Source organism: Engraulis encrasicolus, chromosome 6, assembly GCF_034702125.1.
Source record: "Engraulis encrasicolus isolate BLACKSEA-1 chromosome 6, IST_EnEncr_1.0, whole genome shotgun sequence".
Lineage (NCBI taxonomy): Eukaryota > Metazoa > Chordata > Actinopteri > Clupeiformes > Engraulidae > Engraulis > Engraulis encrasicolus.
Window position 1 is genome coordinate 53314369 of NC_085862.1, and position 7427 is coordinate 53321795.

Genomic DNA, 7427 nt, shown 5'->3' on the forward strand with positions numbered 1-7427 from the left:
TGGCAAACTATCGTTTGATCTCGTTAGCACCTGAGTCGCAGTTGGTACCAGGGCACACGGTTGTTGGCACGCCAAGTAAAACGCTGCCTTGAATTCTGTTCGTAAAATACTGGAGTTTGTTCCAGTCGCAATCCGAAGTATCAAAATACTGAAAGCACTGAAGTTTGTTCCAGTCGCAATCCGAAGTATCAGTACTAAGCCTGCCGGCATCTTGGTGAGTAGGCTGCGTGTCTTAATTGAGAGGGTTATGTTGCTGGGTTTGTGTATGATATTGACGCTAGTAATTGTTTTAGCAGTAGTGGACATCCGAGGGAAGCCAGACAGACGCCAGCCATGTGCCTTGAGAGAAGCGTCATTTGCACCTGTTAGCACACGGCACACGGCACACACACACACACACACACACACACACACACACACACACACACACACACACACACTCTCTCGCTCCATATTACCTCCGCTACCTCTGCCTTGTGTTGTACTGAATTATAAACGTTGCCTATGCTGTGTGGCATTGTAGGTGCGAGCCGCACCAACGGGGAAGAGGGGCCTTGAACAGAAGCGTTTGCCTCGTGCATCGTACAACAGGTAGGCTACAAGCCTGTAATATTTGAATGTGTCTGCCTTACTTTGCTGGTTTACACGCTGCACATTGTGCATTCCATTCATAGAGTTTTTGTTGTGTTTTAGGACCGGCACCAACAGAGAGCCGTGTCAATAGCCACTGTTTTGCTGAGTGTTTTATTACCGTTTTGTGCGTTTATGTTTGTCACGTTTTATTTTGTAAACCATTTTCATTGAGTGCCACGGGTCTGTGCAATACTGTGTGTGAGTGGGGAGCATAACAGCCGGGTTTGTTGTGTTTCTTTTGGGGGAACTCCTCACTGGCGAGTGTCAACATTATTAAATACATAGAGTGCAGTGGATACCATAGAGTGTAGTGGGTTGAATCCCCTGAGTGTATACATTTATCTGACTTGAGTCAGCTTGGTGTGAACTACTGAATTACCCGGTTTGCAGTGGTGAAACGTTTTGGTGTGAACTGAGGAGTTTGTGTAACCCTCCTTAATACTAGTGTGTAACCAGTGAGTGGGAACCCCCCTTTTTCTTTGGTTGTTTATGCTCTCCAGCCTGTGTCAATTGTGTGTGCCCGTTAAAGCCTTGTCCAACTTGCACTTGATTTTTACATAAGAAAAAGAAAGAGAAAATATTAAAGAAAATCATTTTATAACCAAATTTTAAGAAACTATTCGCATATCCAATAAAAAGAATATTTGTACTGTGTCAGCACAATCGGTTTCCTGCGTGCTTTTCTTTGAGTTTTTATGGTAACAAAAGGTCACACAAAGGCAGAGTCAAAATGGCCAATTTAATCTCTTTTGTTGAAGATCAAGCCAAGATTATGTCAGATCCTATATTTGGCAACATACAGGACACAACCCAAATTAAGTCCAAACCAGTGTCAAAACCCAAGCCCAAAGGAAGCTTTGCAACTAATGTGAATGTGAAACCAAATCAACCACAGAAAAGCCCAGATAGCCCATGCCTGTTCTGTAAAGGTGACCATGAACTGAAGTCATGTGATGAATTGGAGAAAAAAGTGCACAAAGATAAAATCACATTTCTAAGACAAAATGGTGTCTGTTTTGGATGTTTACTGAAAGCAGGGCATGTAAGCAAAGACTGCACAGGGCGTCTAAGCTGCTCTGTTTGCAAGAAAAAACACCCAAGTGTGCTGCACATACAGGAGTGATTCTCTAATTCGCCTACACTTTTAAGTCTGTGGATTTTATTTGGCAATTCCACTAACTATTAACTGCATCCAATGATGTTTTGGACATTAGAAAACATTTATCTTTCATATAATACAGAAAGTGTAGACATAGCATTATTTCCCTCAGCAAGAATGAATATTTAATACTGGTTTTGGGCGTTTTCATGCCGTCCTGTTTTCCAAATGTCAGATTCAGTCTTCATATTAGCATGTAAAGAAACTTGTTTTGCCCAAGACGATTGCAAATGTTGATTCACAGTAATCATCACAATATGACAAAACTGTCAGAAAGACCACTGTCCTTTCCAATATATATGAAATTTGCCATTTTGTGTTTGTCCACGAAAACTGTGTTAACGGTGTCACGGTCTGAAACCTCCTCCATAAATCAGTGATGGTTTGGTCTTAGGCCATACGAATAACATCACGTGATGTCATAACCTCTTTGGCAGGATACGGGAAGACTTTTTGGTAAATATTGAGCTCCATCCTTCCATAATTTAATCCATTCTTTTTCATGTTCTCATAGCGGGAAAATTGCCTGTCAACGGTGTTATCAACATATTCATAAGAATCTGAATTAGAAATCACATATAGAAAAACACAGATAAAGCATACAGATACATTAATTGATTAAGGTGTTGTGGTGGAACTTCTGAGGTCCTCAGTTAGCACAACACCATAAAAATGGCTGAAATGTCAACGGTGTTACCGTCAATGGTGTTACAATTAAGTATGACAGTCAGGGTTGCCAGATGAGGCTGATGATTTCCAGCCCAAAAAGTGATCAAAATCCGCCCTAAAAACCCGCCCAATTCTATTGATTTATATGGCAGTGGGAAGGTTTTTCTGATAGATGCCATTTTTACCCGCACCCGGCCATCCTAAGCAGCCCAATTGGGCGGGAACCAGCCCAATCTGGCAACACTGATGACAGTTGAGGAGGACTATGTTTTTGCCAATTTATATCCATTGACAGACAAACAAACTAAATAATTTGTGTTCTAGGGAGATGGGTTTCTCTGCTCTGTTTTTTCTCCTAAAAAAGTGCCGACTTGTTCCCCTGCACTGTTGACCGTAACACCGTTGAGTAACACCGTTGACTGTTTTGAAAGTGTTTTTGCGCTATTGATCCCTTATGTGTTGGAAAAATCCTATGAACATACATTAGGGATTATCTCTGGAGAAGGAAGTCTTGTGTAAGGAGGGTGACTATATTCAAATCAGACGTTACAGGGATTTATGATGAAAAATGTGTCAGTCTGTATCACAGTGACTCATAAAATCCTACTTATGAAGCTCAACAATCACATTTTCTATATCAGTTGCACAGATTAAAGACAACATTACTGCTAAGGGACACAAGCACTTTCAAACATATATTGTTTCAACTCTGTAGTATTTTTATATATGTTTGAAATGACATAGTATTTGTCCATAACACTGTTGACAAAATAATTAAGCAAATGTTCGCTTTCATTAGAGTATTTATCAAATGATTTAAGATTAAGCTTGGCAATTTGTTTGTTTGGAAACTTAAATATATGCACTATGTAAACATCTAGGTCATTTAGTTGAAAAAAAAATACTGATAATTGACATTTTGCTTTTGCCAAAAGCGTAGGGGAATCGTAGAATCACTCTAAGACTGATCAGACTTCAGTGAAGCCCACCATCAACAGTGGGCAGGTGTCACTCAGAGCTGGAGAGCATTCTGGGGCCGGTGACACAGAGGGCAGTAGAGATTGTATGCTGTCTATTGTTCCAGTGAAGGTGAAGCACTGCAAAGGAAGTGAGGTGATAAATACATACGCTTTTCTTGATCCCGGCAGCTCTTCAACTTTCTGTACAAAGAGTCTGGCCAACAAACTGAAACTAACAGGGAGAAAAACCAACATCCTGCTCCGAACCATGTCACAGGAGAAGTCAGTGAGTGCAGACATCATTACAGGCCTGGAGGTGTCTGCAATTGACAAATCCCACTTCATCACGTTGCCAGATGTGTACAGTCAAAGCAGAATGCCAGTTGACACAAGTAACATTCCCAACAACGATGACCTATCTAAATATACTTACCTGAGTAAAGTGAGCATTCCCAAAATTGAAGCTGATGTAGAACTGCTGATTGGCAGTAATGTTCCGAAAGCGCTAGAGCCGTGGGAAGTGATAAACAGCCAAGCAGGAGGTCCGTTTGCTTACCGTACGAAACTTGGATGGATTGTTAATGCTAATGGCCTTCTTAGTGACAGTGGCAGCACCAGCAATCCTTCTGTATCTGTCAATAGAATATCTGTGGAAAAATTGAATGACACATTAATACAACAATACAATCATGACTTTAACGAAAGCAAGGAAGACAAACCAGAAATGTCTGTTGAAGACAAAAAGTACATGGAAATAATGGAAAAATCTGTCTGTCTCACAAATGGACATTACACATTGGACTTACCTTTCAGAAAGAAAAATGTAGTCATGCCAAATAACCACCAGGTGGCAGAGCAGCGTCTGGCCAGTCTAAAGAAAAAGTTCCAAAAGAATGAGCAGTTCAAAACAGAATACACCAACTTTCTCACAGACGTCATCAACAAAGGACATGCAGAAGTTGTTCCACAAGATGAACTGAAAAGAAATGATGGTCGAATCTTCTACATCCCACATCACGGTGTATACCACCCAAAGAAGGGCACCATTAGGGTGGTCTTTGATTGTGGTGCTACATTCCGTGGCACATCTTTGAATGCAGAACTGTTACAGGGTCCAGACCTAACAAGCTCTCTCTTTGGTGTTCTCACTAGGTTCCGCCAAGAGCCTGCTGCTGTCATGACTGACATTCAGACAATGTTCCACCAGGTCCGAGTGTCAAAAGAGCACATTGACTACCTCAGGTTCCTCTGGTGGCCTAATGGTGACACTAGTCAGCCTCCAGTTGAACACCGCATGTTAGTGCACCTCTTTGGTGCAGTGTCGTCACCTAGTTGTGCAAACTTTGCACTTAGGCAAACTGCTGAGGACAACAAGGACATGTTCAATCCAAACATAATCAGCACAGTTAACACTAACTTTTATGTCGATGATTGTCTTAAGTCTCTCCCCTCTGAGCAGGAAGCAGTGCAGCTGGTGACTGAACTAACATCTCTCTGTCAAAAAGGAGGATTCCGACTGACTAAGTGGATGAGCAACAGCCGGACCGTCCTGGGACACATCCCAAAAGAGGACCGAGCCTCTGAGGTCAGAGAACTGGACTTGGACAGAGATAAGTTGCCAATTGAAAGAGCCTTGGGCCTGCTGTGGAGTGTTGAAGATGACATGTTTAAGTTCAAAATCATTGTGAAGGACAAGCCTCACACACGTAGAAATATGCTGTCCATTGTGAGCTCAATCTATGACCCACTCGGGTTTCTATGCCCTCTCACTCTACCTGCAAAGTTGTTGTTACAGGCTCTGTGCAGAAGCAAACATGACTGGGATGGCAGAATACCCCAAGCTGCATCTGAGAAGTGGAGAAGATGGATAGAAGACCTGAGTGTGCTGGAGGACTTTGAAGTGGCGCGCTGCATGAAACCACATGGATTCGAAACAGTCAGACAAGCTGAGCTACACCACTTCGCTGATGCCAGCGAGCATGGATACGGCACTGTGAGTTACCTCAGAATTACCAATGACAGTGGTGACATACACGTCTCCTTCATGAATGGAAAAGCAAGAGTCGCGCCGATGAAACAGATGACCATCCCACGCCTGGAGCTGGCAGCTGCAGTGCTGGCAGTTAAAGTGGACAAGATGCTCAGGAAGGAGATGGAAATCACACTGTCACAGTCAACCTTTTGGACTGATAGTCAGTCAGTTCTAAAATGCATAGCTAATGAGCAGACAAGATTTCACACTTTTGTAGCAAATAGGATAGCTGTCATTAGGGACCACACAGATGTGTCACAATGGAGGCACATTAGAACAAAACTGAATCCAGCTGACATGGCGTCAAGAGGAGTGAGCGCCAGCACATTCGTGAAGTCAAAAGAATGGATCCAGGGACCAGACTTTCTCTGGAAGATGGAAGAGGAATGGCCTCAAACCCCCATGGAACCCCTCTCTCTCTCGGAAGAGGATCCAGAGGTGAAAAGAAGCAGCACTGTGTTCAGTGTGATTGCAAAGAAGGAAGAGGAAAACCCAACTGAGCAGCTATTGCAGCACTTCTCAAATTGGCACAAATTGAAAAGAGTAGTAGCATGGTACCTCAAACTGAAAGACAGACTTAGAGCCAGAAGTAAAACACAAACACAAGAAGTGAAGACAAAAATTCAAACCTGTTCCCTCAGTCTGAGTGACCTGTGTAGAGCAGAAAAAGCCATCATTATGTTCTGCCAGAGACAAAAATACCCAGATGAGATAGCACAACTGGAAAAGACACCCACAGCTAGAAAAGCAGTAGGCAGGCAAAGCAACATCTACAAACTTGATCCAGTGCTTGACGATGGAGTTCTGCGAGTTGGAGGGAGACTAAGCAGATCAGCAATGCCAGAAGAAGCGAAGCGGCCGATGATTCTGCCAAAGGACCACCACATCTCCACTCTTCTGCTTCGTCACATCCATGAACACCTAGGGCATGCTGGGAGAAATCACATCCTCTCCACTCTGCGAAAAAAGTACTGGATAGTTAATGCCAACTCTGCTGCACGCAAGATTATCTCCAAGTGTACTGTGTGTAAACGCACAAGAGGCAAGTTAGGGGAGCAGAAAATGGCAGACCTCCCCAAGGAGAGAGTTGAGTCCGACCTGCCACCATTCAGTAATGTAGGCGTGGACTACTTCGGGCCCTTCGAAGTGAAGAGAGGAAGGAGTCTTGTAAAAAGGTATGGAGTCATCTTTACCTGTATGGCAAGCAGGGCCGTGCATCTAGAGTTGGCTCACTCCTTGGACACAGATTCCTGCCTAAATGCCCTGAGAAGATTCGTGTGCAGAAGAGGACAGGTTAGACACATCCGATCAGACAACGGTACAAACCTGGTAGGAGCCAAAAAAGAACTGGAAAAAGCCCTGTCTGAATGGAATCACAACAAAATTGAAAATGACATGCTACAGAGAGGAGTACAGTGGAGTTTCAATCCGCCAGCCGCTTCACATCATGGTGGAGCGTGGGAGCGTCTCATCCGCATGGTACGACAGGTTCTCTACTCCATCCTGAAAGAACAACATCTTGATGATGAAGGTCTACAAACACTGCTGTGTGAAGTAGAAGCCATCTTGAACAGCCGTCCCATCACCACGGTGACAGAAGATGAACGAGACCTGGAAGCGCTGACTCCGAACCACATCCTCCTCCTGAAAGCTCAACCTGCATACCCACCAGGACTGTTTCAGAAACCTGACTTGTACATCAGAAGACGATGGAGGCAAGTCCAATACCTAGCAGACCTGTTTTGGAAAAGATGGACACATGAGTATTTACCATTACTACAGGAAAGACAAAAGTGGCACATCGAGAAAAGAGGATTCCAGAGAGGTGATGTCGTGATGGTCGTCGACAGCACAGCGCCACGAGGATCCTGGCCACTTGGAAGAATCCAAACAGTCCATCCTGACTCAAAGGGCCTTGTGAGAGCCGTGACCTTGAAGACCAAATCTGGAGTTTTGACCAGACCAGTGACGAAGC